Source organism: Motacilla alba, chromosome 4 (genome assembly GCF_015832195.1).
Source record: "Motacilla alba alba isolate MOTALB_02 chromosome 4, Motacilla_alba_V1.0_pri, whole genome shotgun sequence".
NCBI classification, from domain to species: domain Eukaryota; kingdom Metazoa; phylum Chordata; class Aves; order Passeriformes; family Motacillidae; genus Motacilla; species Motacilla alba.
In genome coordinates, this window is record NC_052019.1 from 61270148 (window position 1) to 61296191 (window position 26044).

Consider the following 26044-nt stretch of genomic DNA (forward strand, 5'->3'; position numbering starts at 1 on the left):
TAATTAGGCTACTGTAAGGATTAGGAAATGGCATTTTGTAAATTGACTGATGCCTGGAAAAGTGGTCTGTGAAGCCATCACGAACTGTTTCCCCTCTGCCAAGCCACTGCAGCCTTTATATTTTTTCCAGCTGCCCTGGCTCTGAAGATCAAATGCACCCCATTCCACTTATGCACTGGTGCTCGAGCCTTGGTATTGGAAAGCAAGAAGCTCCTTATTGTGCTCTTTGTTAGCAGTTTCTACTTTTTGCAGCTTTATATAAGCTTCATAGGTAATTTCCTAAACATTTAGGATTGCTTACTTTGTTAGTCCGTTAGTAGCCCTTCCCTACTTTTCTCCTTTCTCTTCAAGAGAGATCACAGAAAAGCTGCAGTGGTGCCTGCTTGATTTTTGTTTGTATGTTTGTTTTCTTGACCTTGTCCTCAAATTAATTGTAATTGGTGTGATGAGACTTCACTGGGATTAAATGGTCAGGAGGTTTTGGAGTAATGTATTTAGCCCGGTGGAGAAACTGAGTTCTGAATATGCAAAAAACTGTGTTCCAAGTAAATTAGACACCACTACCTGACCTGTGCTCATTATACAGTAAAAACATGACCTTTCATCATTACAGCACTCTCTGGTCCTTTCTTTTCAGCCAGAGGGTTTTAATGAGTCTATTTTGCTATATAATTTATTATCCTTAGGGCTTCTCAAAAAGAATCCATTTTGTTGAAACAGGGTCATGGGACCTGCAGCTGTTTTGTGCTATTGCCCTCCTCATTGGTCCATAACTTTTGAACTCTTGACCATCCAGCAACTGGCAAGAGAAGTCTCCTTTTAAACTGTAAGCTAATAATAGGTCAAGCTCTTCAGAATCCACACCTTGAAGGACATACAGAGGAAAATGATTTTAAAATGGAGATATTTAGGTATTATTTCACATTTTTGTAGCTAATAGACTTTTCTTCTTTACTCTTTGTTTGCTTTATGGAATTGCCAGCCAGATTATAGAAGAGAAAAATAGTAAAAAAAAGAAATCAAAGATAAAATAAATCATATTATCATGAAAAGCAGAATACATAGATATCTGTGCAGGTACATTCAGAGAATTCAGTAGGATTTTTAAGGCCAACCTGAGTAAAATACAATTTTAAATTTGATGAGAGTTACAGAAGCTACAAAAATAGTTGAGGAGAACTGCCACTTTTATGAATCCGAGCTGAAGAAGGGGTCCTTTCCATTGGTGTGGCAACCACACAGGACAGGGAGAGAGAGCAGAAGATACTGAAGCACAGAATAAAAGTAATTTTTGGGTGGCAGATAATAATTCTTTTTATTACCTCAGGCTTTAAATTTCCTTTAAAGTCCCTGCTGTTACTGAGGTTGTAGCAGATGTATGGTAGCAATGGGTAACTCCACTCTGCAGGAACCTCCAGCCCAGACACACTCCAGTAGCCCATGGGTTTCTCCTGGCATCTGCTTTGATACAGACACCTGCCTTCATAAAGCAGATGGATTGAAGTATTTACACCTCCCATAATGCCCTGGCTATTAGTGTTTGTGAAGTGCTGTCTATCCTCTGGGTTACCTTTAAAAGTTTATTCAAAATATTAATCATTACAAACACAGCCTGTACATCCTTACGGTATAAAATGATTTTATTTTTACAACAGGTTATCACAATGCACAATAATTATTCATTATTCCAGTGCCCATTTTTTGTTACATAAAGACAAGGAATATAGAAACACAGTATTCCCACACATGCCTATGTAGTCGGGGCATTATTTAATGAATAAAGACTTGCAAGTATGTGAACAGACATTAATGAATACTTGGCTATTCAAAATACTTAATTGACCAAACATCTTATGTATCTGGAATAGGAAGAACGTGTCTGAACAGAGCAACAAAAGTAATAATGACCTACATCAGTTAAATCTAGTATCGTAAAAAAGTCATTAACTACTTTAAGAGAGAAGGCATACTATATGTTTTTAAATATTTTTTGTGGACAACTAGAGCTATAGGTACATAGAGAACTGTGGCATTTCTCCAGGCAGAATATTAAATGGCTTCTGGGTTGAAAGACATCTTTCTCTTAAATAAAAGGAAATATTATATTGTACATTAGCTGGCATATGCACCATAAGCATCAGGAGCAGCTGCAAGCAACTGTTGTAAGCAGCATAAAATGAGGCATTCCAGCTTTCCAGCAGCAAGAGGAGGCCAGCTGTTCACACACCTCTTCAAAGCAGTGAGGACTTGACTCCTCAGCAGTAATGGTGCAACAAGTATATTTTTCTGCAATCAAAGGTAATTTTTCTTCTCAGGAAAAAAGCAATAAAAGTGGGGGTTTCATTCTTGAAGAAAACAAATAGGATGGGCATAATCTTTAAACTCCATGCTTTGAACCACAGACCTGCAGTAGGAGGCAGTGCCCATGGGGAATTGATTCAAATATGCTGGATGCCTTTCTTCCTCAGAGCAGATGTGTGAGACAGGTAAGAGGATTCAGGAGGAAAGATTCCTTTCCTTTCTGGCCACAGAGGACAGTATGAGACAGCAATGAAAAGCCCTTACTACAAAGCAGTGGGGCACACCTTTGGGCAAGATTGCACCTTCATGTGGTGTAAACACATCACTTCAGCTCAGATGCTGAAAGCAGGCTGTCTGCAGCAACAGGGAGCTCTGAGACCACTAATTTGTGCGGCAGTAACTGATGGGTCTGTCAGTCAAACAATATTTGGTCAGTTAGAGGATGTCATCTGCTGATTCTGCTTGCAAGCAGGGCTTCCAAATCCTGGTGTTAGGTTGTGTGGGTACAGTTGTAGTTCCCCTGTGCTTTAGTAAGGTGTTCTCTAAACATACAGAAGCAATCCAGTTTGTTCACAGAGCTTTGCATGTATTTTGGATGTAATATATACATAGGATCATACAAAGTCTTAAATGAAAACTTATCCTAATGAAAACAAGCTCTAGAGCCTGTATGAATTACGTTTGATTCTTAATTTTACAAAGTCCAGAACAAAGTACCAAAAAAGAACAACCTGCACAAATCAATGGAAGGTGCTTAGTTAGAATCTTGGAGATATGGGGTACAACACATCAAACCCCAAGTGAGAGACTTTCCACAGTTTGTGATCCAGCAGCTGCTTCTGCTTTGGCAATTTGTTTTCAATAACAAACAGGCAGAGAGCCCTATGAAAAATGAACCCAACAATAATGATTCTATAAATAAAATCCCATGCATTTATTTTCAGTCAGACTGAAAAGGAGACAACTTTTCTACGTTATTCAATACACTTATGAAGGGGAGTGTGTGCTTACACTGGTAAACCTTGTTTAAAATGGAGAGATAATAGAATAATGATGTTTAGGTTTCTAGTGATGATTGGCCTATACTTCTGTCAGCTTCAAGGTGCAAACAGTGTAGACATAACAGATAAATTATATAAGACATGTAGTTAATGGAAAGTAGCAGTTAGAGCTAATGTGACGATAGCATTACTAGAAGACCGAAGCAGAGGACACCAGGGCAGTCTCTGCATGATACCATGGGCAGAATGGAACCCTTGGACAAGATTTATCAGTGAGACCATCCCGCTGATTCATGAGGTTCAGGAAAGGATTGCCTTGCTTTCTAAACTCCTTCTCAGAGGAGAATCTGGGTGTGACTGCCTCTAATCCTAGTCCCAGTCTTGGTCAATGGTTTATGTCTGACCTGTCTTAACACAGGTTATATGTATGCAGTTGAGCCTTTATATGCTGCTGCCCTGGAGGATCAAGGATGACAAGCCACATATATCTGCATAGGACAATACAAATGGTATATTAATTGCCACATCCTGTCAGAAAACAGTTTTTCATATCCTCAAATGTTTAACATTTTAACTGATAAATCAGGCTTCTTTCAGCTGTCTTCAACACAAGAAGCAGATGATGCTCCCTTCTCCATCTACTTTTTCTGGTAACTTTTGTCTGTGAAGAGAAGCCCAAGGCCCTTTCTCCCCACTTAGGTGCTACACATATCTGGGATTAGTTTTTCTGTGATGCATCATTACTGTTTATGTTGAAAAGAGTCTCATGAAAATCCTATCTTTCTCTGTGTGTGTGCAGCTGCATTAGGTCTGTACTTATTTTTTCCCCTTCAGCAGGTGCTGTGTGTGGGTCCTGCTTGAGGGAAAGATTCTGGCTTCTTCTCAACCAGAGTGTGAACCCAAGCCAATAGGGTTTTTTTGACACAAGCCTCTTGCAGAATTGATGGAGTGCATTGGGGTGTTTCTAGGCTGTCAGAGAAGTTGATTGTCCTAATTTTATAGTGACAAGGTGAATGAGAGATGATACTGAGGGGGCCATCCTTCACCCTCAGCCACAGGGATCTCCAGTGCAGCCAGGCTGTGAAGACCCACAAGGTGTGAATGGAGGCAACTGTGCTCCAAGCATGGCCCTAGGCACAAGGTGGACCATCATAGGATGAGGGGCAAAGTCGGAGCTTCCATACTCCTTCTGTCCCTTTGTAGATCTCCAGATTCTTCTGTTAAGCTGTCACAGAAAACTAGGAGTGTATAAGCTTGGGGTTGCATCAACAAACTGGGAGAAATCCACAAATATACGGTGTCTTACACTCGACATCTATTCTATTTGGCCTGAATTATTAGTTAAATAACAGAGAGATTTATTAAATATTGCTTGCAAGTTTTACATTCCTTCATTATTTGAAAGCTGCCATGCTTGGACAGAAGTTTTTCAAAGTCCTATTTTGCACATTGTGCTAAAAGCAGAGCAAACTGTCTGACAAGCAGGTTAAAAGACCACAGGGAAAGAAAAAGGCAGTGAAGCAAAAAGTGCAATTGGCTGCAAAATTGTCACCTGCAGTGCTTCTAGATCTGTATAGATATTTTCCATTTAGTACTGTCCAAGCTAGAGTAAAAGAGCAATAAGGAATTCAGCCTGAAGGCACTGGAGGAGCTTGTGCTGATGGGGTTGCTGAGAAGATGATGTCGGGAGTACCAGGTGGATGTTGGCATATCAGACCAAATCCTGTTTTTTACTGCAGTGTTTGCAGTCTTGAGGGTCTCATCCAGCTGAGCTAGGGAACACCTACCATTGCCCAGCTGCTAGCATCTGACCATATTTTCTCCAATACAATATTATGATTTAAACAAGTGGTATGTCTCCCATTTTAGAATTGCATGCTGGAGCAGAGAGCTGGTGCAAGCTCCAGTCTTACAAAAAAGGTTTCTTCTAATTTTCAATCCATTGTAAGAAAGGATAACATGCAGTCTAATCTTATCTATAATTTTGAAGGTTTATCTAATCCAAGTTTATTTTTATTTTCTTTTGCTGGTAATATTCTATTTAGAATTAAACTTTAAATTAAACCAAGGTATCTGAGGGAATGTTCCAACCTCTTTGCTAGCTGAGCATGTGGTGACAGCATTATCAACTGTCCTGCATCATTAATTTTGAGGATAAAATTGGAAGTGCTGTGTCTTGGTCCGACATTGAAAATTGATCTTAAAGTACTTAAATTATCCCAAGGTTTTTCAGTGGCTTATACAGGATAGGTAGAAAAATAAAGAGATAGAGTTCTATAATTTTTTACTTCTGGTCTCTTAATATTTTCTACCATAATGAGTTATGGGGAATATTTTTGGTAATGCAACTGATGGAATCCTGATGGCAAAGTAAAAGGGTTTGGGGACCTCCCATTCCCTACTAAGCAACATTGCTTATATATTTTTTCTGTCCAGGTCGTTATTACTGGTTTTGCCCAATATATGTCAAAGTTGCTGCAGCCACACATCTGTCAATGACTGGAATGTGAGTTTCTATTTTCTGGTCTTTTCAATTTTAAAGTTTTCTTTCCTAAAGGTGGAGAATTTATTTCCTTCACTGCAGTCCTTCAAGAAGGGGGCTGTTCTCAAAGAGTTTTAGGAAGGTATTTCCAATAGCTATTCCTTCTACTGTGTCTTTAAAAACTGTGTGACCCTAGGGCTCAGTTCAGCAGAACTAGCACCAGCTTCCTTATTTTATACACTTTTTAAAGATGTCTCAATAATCTTTACATGAAAGTCACCTTTAGCCTTTAATTTGCATTCTTTTTATGCTTCCTCTGTGTGTGTGTGTGTGTGTGTGTGTGTGTGTAATGTAACACCAAAAATAGAGGCTTTTCATGCTCTTTACTTCCCAGCTTGACTATCTAGATGACGGAAATTTCTCGGAAGATGCTGTGCACTGTCAGATCCCAGCTACAGCTGAGCCCCATCAATGAGGGAGCTGTGAGGCACAGAACTTCCCTGGAGACACTGAGTGCCCTGTGAAGGAACTGCTCATGTTTTAGTGCTCTACCAGATCAGGTTTCCTTCTTTCCAGGTCTTCTCCCCACCACATTTTGTCTTTTAGCAATGTCTGTTTCATTCTGCTTCAGTATTTTCCCCAGCTTTTAATATGAGAATTTTCCCCAGATTTTAATATGAGAATAATCCTACACGCAAAAGAAGAAATATCTTTTTCAACCAGGACAGGCCAGTCTGCTTTTGCAAAGTTGTCCGCCTTCAGCTTCCTAATTATCTTCCTTCAGTAGTCAACACAGGGAAAAATGGCCCCACTTCTACCTAATTCTTACTCTGGTCTTAGGCTCAGAATGCTGACTTCATTCCAATATTCCAGTGAATGTCATTCTAAAAAATCTGTATGCCAGGTAACTGTGACAGGGACAGGACTTCACAGTCTGGTTCTGTGTTGGCTTTTTCTGGTACTGACTTGTTTGTTATTAGTCCAGCTGGTTCCCTTAAGATTGGTTGTCTAATATGAATGTTATTCCTTAACTGAAAAGTCTGACCACTTTAAGTAGGGATCCATCTAGAGTTCTAGAAAGCAAACAGCTTCAGTTCACACATACAGACAGAATAAAATCAGGCAGAAACAGAAATAATCTGCTGTAGCCCAGTGCCCCTTATCCCTGCATCAATTACAGGTGAGGTGATTGTGCAGCAGCAGCTGATGTACCCTAAGGGAAATGGTTATCAGTGCAGCTTTCCTTTATATGTGTAATATAATATCTTGATCTGTGTCTATGGCAGAGGGGATGATGTACAAGTCAGGGAGCAGCAAACATGGGAGTCACTGGAGAAAATCCAGCGTAGGCTGTCCTGCTCTTGAGTCTGGGTTCTGCTGCTCAGGCACTGAATTTAGAAAAAATTGGTCTACCTGTCCTGTATCTTAGAACACTTATCCATGAAAAGGAGAATAATCTCTGCAATATGTAGAGTGCTTTGAAGTCTTTACTGAGCAAGAGAGACAGACTGTTTAATGCCTTTTCTTCTAATGGAGCTCTGGTGCTTAAATATGCAGCAGCGAGTCAGAAGAATCAATTTGTTGCTTCTTTGAGGGGCATAATTCATCCTCCCTTATTGAAAAGGTCAAGGACACAGAGGCAACTCTCGGCTTCCAAGTAAATATTCCTTTTATGTTCCTTTAGTGCAAATACCAGGCAGTAAGCAGGGAAGCGTAAAAGGAAGTCATGCTGCAGGCTTTTACCTGAAGTAGGTGTTTTGTCATGGATTAATGGCAAATCATAATACATTATTTATCAGATAATAAGTGTGATAATTGTTCCTATTTATCATGAGCTTACCTCAGCTCATTCTCCTTTCATTCCTTCAGTCAAGCTGCCTCTGGAGATTTGCAAGACAAAAAACAGTCCAAAGGTCATTCCAACAATTTTTACTCATAATGACATTCTGATTAACTCCTAATTGAGAAGTATAAACTACAGACACTTTGGGTAATGCAACTGACCCACATTCTCACAGCATAATGCTGAGAGTCCTTGTCTGTCTCACAGCCACCCAGAGAATAGCATCCCCTTTCTCTAACAACCATATCTCCAGAATGAATTAGGAAGAAAGTTTTATTCTCATTACACTTTCCCTATAACAAGAGTATGATGTTGATGCATAGATATGATATTATGGAAGCAACTGTGAGTTGGGCTCAGTTCCAGGACTGCATTGTAGCATAGCATTTTGGCTTTCAGTCAAAAATCTATCTCTTCTTGCTCTTCTTGTTGATATAGCGTGAAGATAATAATTACCTTCTTTTTTTTTCTACATCTATATTTATATTCCTTTAGGCATTGGAAAAAATAGAGCTCACATGCAGAAGTACTCATTGCCGTAGGATTAGAAAAAGAGGGGGATATGTGTAAAACAGTAAAAAAAAAAAAAGAAAAAAAAAAAAGAAAGGTCTAGACCATAACCCTGTAGGAGGCCCCAGGCCTCTGGACAGAGCTCTGTAACTTGTTAATGCTTTCTTGCCTTGCATAGCAAGAAAGCATTGGCTGTTAATGCCTCCCACAGCTGAAGGCTGGCTGCTTGCTGGGAGAAACACTAAGAGCTTTTTTCAGTGTCTCACCCTCTGCAACAAAAGAATTAGCAGACTGAAGGATCATATCCAGTGACTTAAATTTGCTCTTGTCTAGTCAGCCTGCCCAACCCTGCCTGAGCTTGGGTGACCCCTGAGCCCCTTACAGTGAAGGCATTTTGAAAAGGTTTGAGTTGGAAAGCATGGAGTTGTACCTATTTGCTGCTAGGTTTATTGGCAGGAGCTGGTGATGTGACTCCAGAACGTGACTTGGAATTGTCTGTGTTTTCCTTGGTAGATATTTCTTTGGTGGTATTAGCTGGTATAATCAAAATTTGCCAGTAACTGGAAAGCTGCAGCCTTTAAAAAAGAACATAACTTGGTAGAGGATCATGTAGAATATGGAAAAGGCACATAAGACTTTGTTAAGTTATAAAAGTTGCCCATTATTGCCTGCTGAGCAGCAAGTGGTAACCTTTGAGATTTCAGGAAAAAATGGATTATTACTGTGGATAATGGAAAAAATGCCTTATATTGCTGAACTGATTCAAGTTCAAGGGAATGCCCTCTATTTTGTGTCTCTAGAAAAGCTAATGATATCCCTCTGTGAGAGAACAGTGTGAATTGAGTGTAGTGGATTTAGAGCTGACCAAATCACCAGTGCACCCACTAGAATATATTTACTCATTTTTCTGCTGTAAGATATGGATTAGGAGGAGGTGGGCAAAACAGGCTCAAAACTTTAAAGGGTATAGAGAAAATTTTATTAACAGAACTAAAAGAAAAAATAATTAAAAATCAGAATAAAACCTGCAGAACCCTTCTCCCCCTCCCCACTCTCTTTTCTTTCCCACTGACAACATAAAGAGACAAAACTTGGGACTTTCAATCAGTTTACCACCTCTAAAATAGTCTTTCTTCAGTTCTTTTTGGGAGAGGAGTCTCTCTTGCCATGCCATGGGGACTTCTCCCAAAGAAAGTGTTCTTTTAATTTCCACGAATGGCTTTTAATTTCCATGAATAACAGTCACACAGAAATCTGCAATCATGAAGTCCCTCCCATCTTTTGCAGCCTTCCCACAGCTGCGTTCATGGGCTGTGTTGACATATTGCGGTGCTATTTTAAGGATGACCTGTTCTAGCATAAAAACAGAAGTCCTTTTCATCCATCTCTGGGAACAGAGGTTTTCTTCTGTTCTTGGGGAGAAGTTTCTCATCTCTCTCATCTCTCTCTGTTCAAGCTTTGTGTTGGATTACAGCTTCTGCAACATCTGCTTATTCCAACACTGGTGCTTCTGCTCATGGCTGTTGTTAGAACACTACACACCCCTTAATGAATTACAGGGAAAAAACAAAGTCTCATATATATCAAGTATATCTTCACCATAGTCTTACAAAATAATTTCAGCCCGAAACTATAGCATCTCCTTAATCCCCTCCCATCTAGAATTTGGCTCCTTCATTGACCTCAGCGTCCCATGTTGTTTTCTCTTCACCCTTTCCTTTTCCTTATTCAGGAGAGAATTGATGTTCGTAGGTTCCTTTTTTTCCCAAGCTTTATCAATTGAAACAGTTTTTATAGAGCTCTGCACTGTTGAAAGGTTGATCTCATCCCGGCTCCACAATCGAGGAATCGCTGTGTGTTCCGCTGCCTATCACGTGGTTGCTGCCAGCACCATGCAAGTTGTGCTGGCTGCTGCGGGTAGGGATATTTACATTACACCAGGTTGCCCTGAGCTCCATCCAATCTGGCCTTGAACACTTCCAGGGATGAGACCTACAGTTTCTCTGGGCAAACGTGTTCCAGTGCCTCACTATCCTCACAGTAAAGGAATTCTTCCTAATATCTAATCAATCTTCCAGTTTGAAGCCATTGCCCTTTGTCATATGACTACATGATGAAAGAATTAAGACTTTGCTGGGAGAGACATATGCATCCAATTACCACGCGGACTCTATAAAATACCTTTTGGTGTGTTTCAAAAGGGCAGTATTGTACTTCAGAGAAACACGTATCCGCATTCAAAGTCTTTGTATTAGAAAGCAAGTCTTCTGGACAAGTGGGGTAAAACCTGCTAATTTGGTTCCTGCATCACCAGGCTAGGGGGTTCATGTTCCATGGAGTCACACAGGTGGCCAAGCTTTTTGCAAAACCCAGTTCTTAAAACAGTAAGAGGCCAAATCCATTGAAGTCGGTGTAAAAGGATTAGATTTGCTTCTACAGAATCCTGCTACTGAATCCAAGGGTGCCAGAATTACACTAATGACTGGGACTTGTTTTATAGTGTTATTATATCACACTTGACGTTGCTGGAGGTGTATCAGATAAATGACTACAAACAGGAAATTTTAAATATGTATTTTATTGTGTAGTAAGACAGAAGAAAATGTAAATTTATTGTATTTACATCTTGCAGAGAGCACCTTCTGAGAAATTGTCTTCTGCTGTATAGTCTTCTGGGAAACTGGGACTATAGCTGTTAGACATAGCTTGATTGAGATACTGCTAGCAAACAAGAGGGAGAAGATGTCCTGATTTGTCAGTAGACATTGTCAAACAAAGCAAAGTTGAAACCACATTCCTATCAGCATTATTCTGCAAGCCAGGGCAAGGAAGATTTTCTTTCTTTTAAGCATTGTATGAATTCAGGCCAAATAATGAAGATGACAAGCAGTCCCCAGCTATACATGGGAAAAACTAGCTCATGCTGACTTGTATACAAGTGGATTTATGCTTATCACAGAGTGACATGGCATCAACCATGCTGTCTTTTGCAAAGTATTTATGGCCAAAATAATGTGTAGTGAGAGATTCAGTAGGTTAGGCAGGGTGGAAACTAAATTCATTCTCTTTGGATGAGCTCAGTAATGGCTAGTAGTGCAGCAAAGGGATCAAATTGCTTTCAAGTGCCAGACAGCTTTAAGGTTTTTTTAGTGGTTATAGGTTTTTCTGGTTTTGACATTGTTTGATATGAAATGCTTTCAGGCTATCTCAGGAAGTGGGTGTGTATAGCAGAAGAGCATCAAAATTGCTGAGAGTGTTACACCAAAGGTTGTGGTGTCTTTTTCTAGCATAAAGGGAAAAGGACTAGTGCAAAGTGTACCTTCCTCTTATGACCACAAAAATGATCTGCAGTGAGAAAATATAAGAAATATTAAATATGTGCTTCTACATGAAACACACACCAGAAAACAAGAGAGTCCCAGGGATGTATTTGTTAAGTAACTAAATTCAGACATGCTTGGCTTATGGTATCAAAGTTCCATTATTACTTTCATAGCTCATTATGCTGTTTCTCTGCTTTTCTATACCCTCAGTGGCAAGAATATCTAGTCTGAACTCAACTCTGTATCTTCCACAATGATAAATGTTTCTGCTACACCCAAATCCGGATGAAGGCTGGGAATAAAACCTGCCTGTATTGAAATGATGGAAGGAATATAAGGGCACTGTCATGCATTTGCTTAGCTGGTGTTGGGCTGAGTCTTGTTTCTGCAAGTATCAGTACTGAACTGAAGCACAGCCTGCTCTAGTGAGGCATATTTGTCTAAATGCTTCCACATAAGCTAAGTCTCTTCTGTGCTGAGGTCTTTTTCCCCAGTCATCCTTGCATACATATACTGCTTTAGGTTTTGACACTAACAGCAGCACAAGTTAATCAAATTCCAAAAAGTTTTCCCATCCATATGATATTTCACTTCAGAGCAAGATGTAGAGACTTGTACAGCAATGTGTGCACTTTCAGGGAAAGAACAGGGAAAATCAGGACAGACTGGTAAGTGACCCAACTAACCTCTCTCCCTTTACACAGCACTGACTTTTTTCTTCAATAAAGTCTCACTCAGAGCAATCTCAGCTTTTCATCACAGAAATTTCCAGTGTACACCCAGGGGGTTTACATAAATCTCACTGTCCTTTCTGAATTTTTTTTCCTTTCACACCTCCCACACCTGAGTCCCTGTGTTGCCATTTCTTTAAATCTTTTATCCTTAGGTTAGTACTGATGGCAATATGGATTACCCATTACCACCTCCAAATACTGCACAAAGTCTTCTCCTGTTCTCACCCTGCCATGCTTCCAGCCACAGAAGTGATGAAAGGAATTTGAAAGGAACAAATCCTGTACCAAGATCAGTGCATTTCCCTTTTTACAGCTTATTACTTTCTGGATGTTTCTTTTGACTGGTCTTCAGTCATTGTGGAACTCTGAAGTGATTCCTGAAATATCTGTTCCTCTCCTAGAAGTTAATGGCAGCACATACAGTATGAGAAAAGAAGGGCACTTTGGGCATCAAGTTAAACAAGAGCTTTGTTCTGAGTCTAGGGTGGGTGGTTTTTTTTTTTTTTTGTTTTTTCGTTTTTTTTTTAATGTGAGGGATTTTCCTGCAGAAGCACAGTAGTTAGACCTCTGTGTGCATAAGTGGCAATCAGACACATGCAATCTCTGACAGAAGAGCTCCATGGAATCTGGGGGGAATAAAAGCATGAGAAAACCCCCCAAAATCATCAACACCACCAACAAACTAGTTTAGAGTTTCCTTTTAGTCTCCAAATCTTCCCTTGCTGAGCATTTTTTAAAGGAACACAAAACTTTGCAGGCCCAATGAGTTCACAAACAAGGGCAGATCATTGCCTGGCTAATGAAACAAATTCTTAAGCCTAATATACAATCTCCAAAAAGTGAAAAAGGTGTAAGGAGCTCTGCACAGCCCAGGCTGTAGTTTCCAGTGGCTCAGCTTCTGGTGTGGAATTGCTGGTGGCTCTTGCTGCTGTTCGGCCTTGCATGAGGGATGGTGGGATGGCTGACACTGTGGGATGCTGCAGTGAGTCACCATGTATTCCTGTCAGGAGGTGCTATAAGCCTGGGTTTTCATTTAAACACTTCCCCCTCTGATGGAGTTGCATTCAGTGTTTATGGGATGGGAGCTGGAAATGAGAAAAAATAACTCTTGCCCTTATCCTTCTTTTGCACTGGCAGGACTCTTCCTAGAGCTTTGGTTTTCCTCCTTTCCTTTGCTGGGATTAATTTCTTGGATTAATTTAATTTTTAAAGGCTCGTACTCTTAGAAGTGTGTTGTTGCATTGCAGCTGATCTGAAGCTGCCCCCTAAACTCAACCAACCTAGAAGAAAAGAAGTCCCCAGATAAAGTGGGGATAGGTTGGATACAAAAAGCAAAGACCTCAGCCAGCCCTGTTCTAGCTTAGATGCAGATACACCCCTGGCCAGAGAGCTGGGCAGAGAGGTCTCATCCAATTAATTACCTAATCCAAAGCCCCTATAAAAGGGGCAGCCATATTAAACTCATTGCTGTTTGCTGATGACCCACTGGTGTGTTGCATGCCTATCTCCAATCCATGGCCCCGTGTACCACAAGTGAATCATCCTTGTAATTCAGCAGCAAGCTGGAAATCTTTCTCCATTCTTTAATTAAACTGGTCCATTGATTAGAGTAATTTTTTTTGGAAGCTCTGGAAGCTTTTGGGTCAGACTCTTTGAGTTTAAGATGTCAGCGTGAGTTGATTAGCTCAAATAGAAGAGTCCTATCAGATGATGGATGAATTCTTATCTCCAGTATTGGCACTGACAGTTCATTTTTCATTTTCCATCAGCTCTATGCCTTACAGAAAACTTGCAAATGAAGAAGTTTATTTGTCACTAGTGGATAGCAAGGTGATGTAAAGACGTGTGGATTAGTCAGACTTCAGTGACTGTTTACGGCACAAGATATGAAGTTAAGAGCTAGCTCTGAGGTATGAAGTGAGAAATCTGATTTCTTTTTTTAAATGCTGATGAAACAGCCATTCATCCCTATATTCTGTACTTACACAAAACATTAATTTGTCTCTGGAAATTACATAAAGGCTTCAGTTAGCCCCAAGTTTAGAAGAAGTCACTCTCAGTGGATTGTCAGAGCACAAAATCTTCCCTGAGAGCCAAAAAGAACTTCTCTTTTTAGACATTGTAAGGTTTTGCATTTCTTGGAAATCCCAGACTACATAGTGTTGTTGTTGGAAGGTTTATATGGGTTTCTCTAGTCTGCTTGTCAGAGCAGTCCTTCCGACCACATAGATTGTGGTGTGGGAATATGAAAAACCCATCGGTGTTGTGTTGGGAGTGAAACACTGCCTTACTCTGCCAGTCTTTTATTGTAAAACAACTTTGTAACTGGTTTGATAAGAAAATGGACAGAAGAGCAGGTTTTGCTCTGGCTTTGTTTCAAACCTGAAATTTGGATAAAATATTCGGAAAGCTTTTCCAAAAGCAGTGATGGTAAACCACTGGCAAATACTGTTTGTGTCATGAACTCTTCCATGTTGAAGGCCTCTAGGAAGAGTTGTGAGACACAGCTGGGGGGGAGTAGCACAGGGAGAGAGGAGCCCTGCATTGGATGGATCATGGGAAGGGACTGAGCAGGCTTATGGGCAAGGTGAAGTCCTGAATGTGTTCCTCTGCTTCTCTCTGCCACCAATCTGAGGCAGGTGTAATTTTCTCATGTAATTGCAGCTCTCTACTCCTGTCAGCATCTGCTGATATGTTTTTGTTCAGGAATTGGACAGGACAGATTGAGATGTCTGTACATTTAGTCCTGTGGGAGGACCTTCAAAGAACTGTTACTCATTTTCAAGATGCTGAGTGTCAGGATTGGTTGTGATTTTTGAGGTCATTAGCACCTAACATTTATTTATAGTTCTAGCACTTCAAAAACCTCATATTAAAATTTTCTTTTTTCCCTTTTCCTGCATTTTTGCTGTTTGCTTCTTACTGACCAGGCAAGTCCAGTAACTGCTTGCAGTATATAGTGCCTTGAGTAGTTAAGAATTTAGTTGTTTTAAATGTAACTCTTTTTTATAATGTTCTTTTTCTCCAGGTGATACAGATATAAATATTGATTGGTTGCCTTTTTCAGGCTGAAAGAACAGAATTAACTTGGTTCTCTAATTCTACTGCATCCAGTAACTTATCAGCAGTCAAAGCCATTTCTCCTGTGCCTTCCAACTCAAAAAAAAAAAAAGAGTAAGCATTTCTATTTACAGTCTTTCTATTTACTACTTTCACTTACAGTCTGAGCACCAAGATTACCTCTGCCATAAAGAGGGGTTACTCAGTATTCTCTCTGGAGCAATGTCTGCCAGATATTCATGCAGTGGTGAGTGAACATCCTCTGTACTATGTTCTCAGCAGCACCCATCTGGTGGATTGCTGCCTTTTCCCTTGTTCCCTGCTTTAAATAGGAGATGATTTTATATCTGTGCAGAAAATTCAGTGTCTGCTGTGGACATAGGAAAGAATAATACAATTTGTAGGATCAGTCTGTCCCAGGCTTGAGCAGCCTGGGAGCTGCCTACTGGAAACACAAAACTTCCTTACAGAGTGTGGCAACATTTTTCTAAACACTGAGGGCTGAACTTGTAAGGCCACAAGGATGACAAAATCTTCCATTTAAAGTATATATAAGCCAGTATATATTGCTGTATTAAACTAACATAATAATTAAAAGAAATAAAATTACAGCTGCAAATGTACGGATCATTTTGCCACTGAATCTTTTACATTGCCTCTGCAAAAATTTTTTGTCAACAATATTTTCTATGTCGTGCTTCTTTCAATGCCTGAAGTGCTATCCTACATGAACAGGAGAGAGTTGTTACTTTCAGTGCATTCTCTTTTAAGACAGAATTTTTAAGATCTGTAATAATTTTTTTAATGAAGGGGCAGTTGTTTCCTGAAAGAAATAACTTTTTTTTTAGTCAGCTGTAGTTTTGGTACTTAGATGTGAGAAAACAAAGGAAAGGCCTCTGCACTATATTACTCATTATGCTGGTATCTCACTTGCTATCAACAAAACTTTGATATCTCATCCACAGCAGATACTTTCACTCCTTCAATAGTAAATGACAAGAGAGAAGCACCTTGAGGGATCTGTCCATCTAAAGGCAGGTTTCTAAGATGAAGTCACTTCTAAGATGAAATTTTTTTTGAGATGTTTCTTTTCAGAGGCTATAGGCAGAACTCAACTGGCTGATTAAAAGTAAATGCCTTTGTTTAAAGTATTAGTATCAACTGGATAAACCCAACATTATGAAAGCTCTCCCTTCTGGGAGAATGAAAATAAACAAAAGGATTTCATTAAACTCTTTATGAAAGCAGTGAGTTCTGAGCAAAATCTGAGGGTAAGCATTTGTTTGAAAAGGTATTTGTTCTAGAATTGTTTTGCAGCTCCTTATTCTCCAGTGTAATACAAGCTTTCTGTGGTGCAAAATGTAAGAGAGAGCATGGGAAATCTGAGTCATGATGAGGGCAGGAAATAATCATATTTGTCTTCTTAAAATAAAACACTGAAGAGACATGTGGGGAGGGAAACACTTCTAAGTTTTAAATTTTATATATTTTAGAGGTGAAAAATGAAAAGATGCCACAGAAAAAGATTTTAGTTTAAAAGCAAAACTCCCTGTTTTTCTTTCACACCTTTCTAGTTTAAACTGAAGGTTTTTAGGGTGAAGCTCTCGTGACTCTGGAATGGAAGTGCAGTGGTATGCATTTTGTTTTAAGGTCTAAAACCAGGCATGACTGCTTAAGGTGACTTAACCAGGTGACTGCTGGAGACAAAAAACTAGAGAATCTCCAGAGGAGCACTTCTTGTGTAAGAATCTTTTCTTACATGTTAGGATTAGGAGGAAACCCAGGCTGCTTTGTGGTCTGCCATAAATGCAACAATCCAGGCTAGCGGTTCTTCCTAGCTTTCATCCTTTTGGGAGACTCTTCCTTGACTAGCAGAGTTACATTCATGGCACATGAAAATAGAAGTGTCATCAGACTGCTCTGTGGTCACAGTTTGTGTGACAAACACATTGGAATCCCTTTCAGCAATAAATGTGAACGACAGACAAGTAAAGAGACAAAAGAAGGGCAATGCACCTGAGCAGTCTAATGCTCAGCTTTAGTGAATGGAGCTGAGGGATGCTGGATATTCTGTTCCATATAATTGCATAAACAGACTTCATAATTCCCACCCCCCCCACCATGCAGCTCCTCTGAAGGCAGTGTGGGTGAGTGAAGCATCCAGTGGTGGCAATCATACCTTTTTCCATCTATCTCTCTTTTTTCTTTCTATTTTTTTTTTTTTAAATTTATTTTGTACTCTGTGGAGGTGTTGTCAGCTACCTGCTTTGTGTTCATCATTGTCAGGGCTTGCAGTGTAAGAGATAACTGAATGGATTCAAGGCCACCCAGGAATGGCACCTGACAGGAGCTCATTCATCACTTTCATTTCAGAGTTCTGCAAGGAAGATCTAGCATCAAAAAGGTAATCAAGGCTCACAGGGCCACATGGGTGTTTGGGAGGAGTGCTCTGAATTACCAATAAACTGAGATATCACATCTGGTTTGTAAATTTGGGGCTTTTCTGGAGAAAGTATGACTATAAGTGTCATCCCAAGCATATTCCCAATAATATACATCTATTGTGACTGCTGGGGGCCACAGCCTGATCTTTTCCCAGCTTCCAGGTGAAAAATAGCAGCTGCAGTCAGAAGATAAATTGGTGCATTTTAAATTGTGTTTCATCTGTAATGGTTTGTTTAATCAGATAGCCTCTCTATCTTCAGTGCTTGTCTAGGCATTTGGGCTCCCTTCATTGCGTGTGACCAGCCCAGAAAGGGTGATGCTTTGGCTGCTGAGGTTCAGGAACACCCTGCACTGTGCTTCAGGCTCTGTGGACTTTATGAGAGTAAGAGAGACTGCCCTTAAGATGAAAGTACCCTGTCAATATCACAGAATCACAAAGTAGGTAGGGTTGGAAGGAACCTCTGCAGTTCAACTCCCCTGCCAAGGCAGGCTCACCTCAAGAAAGTGACACCAGAACATAACCAGGTGAATTTGGAATGTGTCCAGACAAGGAGACTCCAAGACCTCCCTGCTCCAGTGCTCTGCCACTCTCTACATGGAGAAGTTCTTTCTGTCTCCTTCAACATCAATGAGTTTTGCATGAATCCTCTTTGTAGGTCAACTTTTCTCTATTTGAATGGTTTTCCTTATTCAAAGTACATTCAGCTAATTTAATCTTTGTCTTTCTACAATGTCACTGTAAAGATTGGCCAATAATGAACTGCATATTATAATTTGTAACTGTGGTAAGTGATTGTGTTGTGAATGAGGGGAAAACTTGTTTGTTCTTCTTCGAGAGGAGCTTTCTCACTTGTTGATAGAGCAGCCATTGTTCTGCTTCATTCTGTGTGACTCCTGGGAAAGACATCAAGGGGTTTTCTTCCATGAGATCAGCAATTAGCGGTCCCTACCTGTGAAGAACAGGCTAAAGAAAAGAGGCATAAATCAAGCATAAATGAGATGTGGGTTCACCCCTAGTTTGAAACCCAGACTAAAATTATCTGGTTCTTCATCGGAGTGGAGATTTCTGGTGTTGTATGGGTGGACTCTCCATTAAAAAAAAATCTAGAATAACCTTTTTCATTTGTTTGTTTTTGGTTCTTGTGGTTTTTTTAAAGATCTATTGCCATGCTTCCCTAGAGCCCACTTTTTCCAAGAGGACATTTTTTTCAGTTCAGCCGTATGCCTGGGAAGAGGGGTAATGCTTTGTTTTTCTCATGCAGATTCTCCCTCTCTCCCTCCCTGTTACCTAAATTCGCAGAATAAAAAGTTTTCATCGGAAATTTTATAATAAATATGAATAATGAATCGAAAACCTCTTGACACTGGGGGACCTGAACTATGGCTCATAACAGGTTCTGGGAATGGGTCTCCAGGAGGTCATGTAACAGGTGTGTCACAGACATATTTTATGAAAATCCGTTTGTCAGGATTTTCTTCTCCTGAGAAGCTGAGGTGCCTCAGGAACAAAATGTAAACAATGGCTATCTGCTGCTGTGGAATGCAACAGGTGGATCTGTGATTGGTCTCAGGTGGTTGTTTCTAATTAATGGCCAATCACAGTCCAGCTGTCCAGACTCTCTGGGAGTCACAAGACTTTGTTATTCATTCCATTCTATTCCTGTCTCGCCTTCTGATGATTCCTTTCTCTCTGTTCTCTAAGTATAGTTTTAATATAGCATTTTTAATATAATATATATCATAATATAATAAACCAGCCTTCTGAAACATGGAGTCAGAATTCTCATCTCTTCCCGGGTCCTGGCTGCCCTGTAAAGTTACACAGGTGGATTAATACTCTGGTGAAGGGATTCAGCACTTCGACAGTCCTCTCAAAGAATATGATTAGCAAAGTCTCAATCAGCAAATTGATCTGTGGTGAGTGCATAGTCCTCTTTAACCACTGTTAAAATATCATTACAGATGTAATCCTTGCAGAAAACTTTTTTTTTGAAACTTGGGTCTGAATTTCCTTTGCTCTCTTCATTCTGTATAATAATCTGAAGAAATTTGGCATGAGGATTACTGGTGCCATGTTAATGACTAGTGTGCATGTGTCCCAGGAGAGTGGAGAAAGACCTCTTTAATTTCTTTTTGCCTACTCAGGTCTCTCATTCAGTAATTAGCTCTCATTCAGTAATTAGCTGGAGCGTTCCCCTCACTTTTTTTTCACTTACACTCTTGATGACTCTTCTACAGCCCCTCAGCTTGAGCCTAGGCATTTCTGCCCAATGTTTTTCCTTATGGTGAAGGCTGATTGCTCTTCATGGCTGACATAGCTTTTCAGTATGTTGATGCTTGGGGTTGCCTAGAAGGCATTTCATTCTGGATCATAAAAAAGCAGAAAAAGTCGTAGAGGGTGCCTAATTAAATCAAAGCTGTATGAAACCAACTATTTTCCTTTAGATAGGAAAGTTTATGTCAGAAAGAGGTTTTTGGCTGCAACAACCAGATTGGTGTAAGACATCACTATGGAAATAAGACAAAACCCTCAATTATATATTTATATATAAAATATATATACACACATATATATATAAACATATGTAGTTGAATATCCTTAAAGCAAAATGATAATCTGAGAGAGAGTGTCTGTTTTTCTGCTTGAATTAACTTTTTTCAGAGTTGCCACAGCTTCAAAATATCCAGATTGATGCTATTGCAGCTCTGCCTCAGGGGTTTTGTTTAGCAAATACTGACAGGTTAAAAGTCTGGTTTTTGTAAGTCTTACAGATTTGGCTGGTATAATGATGTAGGTTGAGAGAAAAGATACCTGCTGCCAGGGTATTTCGCCATGTCTTGGGGAAGGAAGAAAGACAGCATTACAATTTAAGTGAAAACCATAAGCCTAAACCTAGCAGTAGGTAGTATGTGGAATCCAAAGCTGGCCATTCTGAGCATGGTTTTGACTTCCGAGGGGGCAAAATATTTCTGCAACTGATTGTGGACTTTTCTGCCTTACATTACTGGACTGAACTGTGATGGCTGACAACAGGCTTGAAAGTCCAAGCCTCACGGACTGGATTCCGACCTGGTCAGCTGTACCCATGAGAACTTGCCAGCTTTCATGAGAATGGAATCCCATAACAGTGGAAATCTGCTTGTTCTCATGGGAAGGTATGTGACAGTTAACTGCACCTGGGACAGCTATCCTGGATCGCCGAGAGAAGAATGCAAGCATATCCAAAAAAAGAAACTTTAGCCAGCATGGGCCATGACTAACCAAGTAACCAATCAAATGGGTTAGCTACTCGTTACCAACCAATTATAGTGATGCTTTTAGAAAAGGATATAAATTTGGGCTGTGGATAATAAAGGGACCTTTTTTCACTGCTTGAAGAATGTGTGTCTTGTCCATCTCTAAGATGAGGTTACAGCGACACTAAACTGATTCTAAATTGTCAAAAGAGTTTTGAGACTAAGGACATTCTCTCACATATATTGCACAAAGTCCAGTGGATAAAAGGGGCTGATCTTAATCAAGCTCTATGAAATTGAAGTTTGGTAACTCCATAGAGGTTTCTCCATTCTGAGATCTGTTTTAAGATTAGTAAATTAGCTAGTCCTAGTTATCATAAATTTTCTTTAAATTTGTCTCTTTATCATGTGAGTTATTCTCATTTCTGGGAAAATGTAGTGCAAGCTTAGTGGTTTTTGTCAGGAGAGGCTGTCATTATCTTAAACTGTATGACATCTTAATATCTGAAAAAAAATATTTATAATGCTTATAATTATTTGCCTCTGCTGAAGCTATCTTCATTTTGCTGGTGATGGTGAAGGAACAGAATTGAATTGAAGGTGGCTCAGTCAGGTCAGGTTTTTGGCTCTTTGCTCTGAATATTTCGCTCACAGGAAGACCACAAAAAGAAGAGATGAGGTGAAGGATGTGCAGAGTCCACTTGCTTGCTTACTCGGGGAAAATGTTTTGATTTTTTTCTTCCTGGATATTTAATTAAGATAGAAGACATATCTTTGTGATTTCAAAACATGCTGCTGGCATCTTTCCTTCCTTGATAGCCTTTGTGCAAATGCCTTACTAGTTTTCTCATGAATAGAAAAAACTATTTGTAAATTGGTCTTCAAGAAGTTAAGACACCTTTAAATGTCAAAGAAGCAAATCAGTGTTTTCATGATTAAACAAAGAACAGTGTAGCTGTATTGAAGAAATTCTAAAGAAGTTCTCTGTGTATTTTAATATTCTTGGATATCAAAAGGACAAAACTTTAAAAAAATGGTTGAGAAACATTTTTTTCAGTGGAATTTTATGGGGAAGAAAACAAGTTGGTTTAACTTAATATTTACATATCAACCCTGTTGAAGTATGGATTTTGACCCAAACACCACCTTGAAACATTCTGAACACAATGCAATTTATTTTAGAAACAGAAAAGGGCTTTTCTAAAATATCCTACTAAATTCTTTTTCAGTAATAGAATTCTGCTTTTACCTCTCAGCCTGCACTTTTGCATAAGATTATTTTGTTTTTTCTTTGTGTTTTATCCAAAATAGAATTCTTGGTAAATTCATTTGTCTTTTGTAAGAAAATAGGCTTATGTGGAATAGACTTTCTATCATCACTCAGAACTCACTAGAACAATAGGAAATGCAAAATTCTAAAATAATCCAGATTATTGTTATTAAGTGTTTGTCTTTACACTGTTTGTTTCATCTATTAAGTCTTGCCCTCTGATTTGAGAGGTGAAAACTTGAAGACCTAAAGGAGAAATCTCCAGGAGTGCCTTCTTATTTTCCTGAGCACTTAGTTTAACAAAATATATAACCACTAGCATCAACAGAAAATTGCACCATCTCTATCACCATCTGTGTCTAATTGTAGATTACCTATTAAGAGTGCAGTGGTGGTGATTACAGGTGGGAATGGAAGCTTCAGTTTTCACTAGGGTTGTCTGACATTTCCCATTATAAAGCTATTTTCTGATCTGTTTGATAATTTTCCATGCTGGGTGATTGCTTCCACTCTTGCTTTGTGTTTGTTTTTGGTTTTGATTTTTTTTTTTTGTTTTGTTTCATTTATTTGGAGGAATTTTCATGTTGTGGGGTATTTTGTTTGTTGTTTTTGAGGTGAAAAAGCTGACAAAATGGTTTTGGATATTTTTTCCCTAAGAAAATAATCCCTGTGATCTTTTTCTCTTTAAAGGCCTTGTCTCTCTCTTTATCCCAGCCCTTCAGGGCAGATCTGATATATGATTTTTTGCAGGGATCCAGGATCATATGTGAATGAGTTTATTTTTTTAGGTGAAGGACTATTTGCTTTTATTTGGGGTTTATAATTTTCTTTATTTCTCAGCCCCCTAGAGAGGACTGCTTGGTTTATGTTAGTCACAAGCCTTCCTCCCCATTGATAAAGAAGTGCCACTCAGCTGCAAGGATGAGAGGAAATAGAATTAGGAGCAACATAAAGCTTCTTATTGTCTCACTGGAGTAGTCTTCCAATGAAAAAAGGGGGTGTACTTAAATTCTGTTTTCGTTGCTCTGTATCTATGTGGTGAAATGCCTGGCTACTTGGGAACTGCCCGTTTGTCCATGTAATTCTGTAGCATACCCAAAAACCGAAGTAACTTGAGGCAATTATGCCATCTAAAAATACAGGTCCAGTTAATAGGTCTTAATCTTCCCTCATCTGAAACAAAATATACACTTGCTAAATCCTACAATTTTTTCTTACCTACATCCATTGGGAAAAGGGAAAACAAATACTAAGGTTACAGAACTGGGGCTGTATCTTATATTATTCATGCCATATCAGCACTCTCCTTTCCTTCCTTGTGCTAATGTGCTCAGTCCATAAGGTGTGATATTTGGCTGTTTGTAGCCTGCTTGGTGCTTTACAATGTATATTCCACACAGTATAGCATTTATAATGTAGCAAGGGAAAAAAAAAAAAACAAAACCAAAAAACCAAACCAATCCAATAAAGTTTATCTGCATGTAAGGAAGAATTTCTGTAGAAATAACTTGTTTCTGCAATGTCTCACAGTAATGAATTAAGTTTCTTAAGAGCTAGGGCCAAAAGGCTAAAAAGGCTAATAGGGATCTCTTCTAGGATGCCAATCTAAGGAAATACAGGGCATTTTATTCATTATTAGCACACCTTTAATTTAAGGCTTTCATGCTCCTGAAGCAAATAGTATGCACAGTTTTGAGTAAAGAAGATAAATAATAGCTGGTGAAGCTGTTCCTTATCAGTTGATAGTTATATAATCTAAGGCTAGTTATGGCTTGATAAAGGACTCTGTAAATATTTATTCACAAAGTCTGCCTGGCATATAAAGATAATTCGTCAGAACGAGAGAATTTCTTTATCTGTTTCAGGCTGTTCCAGGCTGGGGGTGACCTGCTGGGGAGCAGCTCTGTGGAGAAGGATCTGGGGGTGCTGGTGGACACCAAGTTGTCCATGAGCCAGCAGTGCCCTAGAGGCCAGGAAGGAGCACCTGGGGTGCATTGGAAAGAGCATTTCCAGCAGGTCTTGGAGTTTCCCTCATGGGAGGTGTTCCAGAGCCATCTGGATGCAATCCTATGCCATGTGCTCTGGGATGGCCCTGCTTAAGCTGGGAGGTTGGATCAGATGTGTTCACTTCCAATCTGACCCATTCTATAGCTCTGTAAAGCCTTTAAAATGCCATTACGGAAATGACAGTGAATATGTGCAGATATTCCTTTTGCTCAGTAAGACTGCTTTCTCACAGAATGCTCACTGGTTCTTAGCTGCCTACCTGAGGACAAAAACCAAGTTGTTCTCTTGTTTTAAGAAGTGTTTTGATACTCTGTAAAGCTTCTCTAGCAAAGAAGGCTGTGTCTGTAGGCTGTCTCTCCTGCTTTTCTGAAAGATCGGCCAAGTTGCTACAAAGGTTGCACCAAGATAACTCTTATTCCTAAGAGTTCCTGCTAAGTTAGGAAGTAGCCTTCTACTTCCAGTGAACTGGAATTGTGAAACCAGTTCTTGGTTGAAAAGAACAGCTCACACTTCAGGTTTGTGATCTTTTCTTTCTCTATCTGCTCCTTCCATTTATTTTTAACTCAGTTGGCATGATTTGTCTGCCATTCAAAACTTTTTTTGGGGTATGCTACACATTGACTTGATCAAACTATAGGCAAGAAAAGGGTTAAATAAACAACATTCAATATCATCTTATGTAGTGACATCAGTGCTGGCATTTTTTTTTAAAGTCACCTTCTGCCCTCTGTTCTCCTCAGGCATTTGTTCATTGAATAAAAATGAAGGTAAGGTTAATTTTCAAGGTATTTTTGAAAGTAATTTTTCAGATGATAGACACATTAAAATCAAAATGGATTAATAACTATGCATCACAACTACTGCTTCTTTAAAATAAAAATTAATAATTTTCCCAAATTAGCTGTTACTAGACTGACTTGCCTGCTGATTTAGCTACTGCACAGTTAGGGATGCATGGCTTGGTGAGTGGGTTTTCAGAATATTTTTTGTGATGTCTTTATCAGTCAGGACAATTTATTACGTGATTCAAGTTTATCAACTTGTACATAGAGCTTCATCCTTTACTGGATTATTCTCTGCCATATCTGCCATGCTGCTGTTTCCAAGAGGTTGCCCTGCAGGGGGATTGGGCTGTGTGAGAGGCCAGGAAGTGGAGGTATATGTGCTTCCCTCAAAATGTGAACAGTTTGCCGTTTTTTTGGTGAAAAAGGGAGGAGGTGGAGTTTGGGTGCACAGGGAGAAGAGCAGGAAGCATGGCAGGTTTTATATCCCACCCAAAACCTAAACGGGAAGAGTCAGGGCATTACAGTGTCACAGATGAGGTTTTGCTGCTCTCCCTCACAGGTGCCCTGACACTGTCCAGCTTATCTTGCTGCTGGTGCTGCCTGGTAGTTTTATTAATGCTGATTCTTTCAGCCATGCACAGTAGGCACAGCCAGCACTGATGATGGCAGCAAGTCTCTCCCTGGGTACACAAGGGGGTTGAAGTCTCCTTAAGGAGCTTCTGCAGTGAATTCTATCACTTCAGGCTAATTCCATCACTACTTCCCTAATGGCTGCACTTTCAAATGTTTCAGTCATCCAGTTCTTTAATTTCCTCCTTCTCCTAAAGGCATCCTGTTTCTGCTTCGGGATCATGGCAGAGGTGTCTGGTACAACATGATGCATGATGCCTTTGATGCCAATGTAGGGCCACACAGGAGGATTCTGAACTGTGATGGCCCTCTTTTCAGGACAGAGCGGGACAGCACTTCATCCTGAAGCGACTGCTGCTCCAAGCAGAAGACAAAGTGTAGTATTTTTTTCGTAGCTATAAATAACTGTCTGGCTG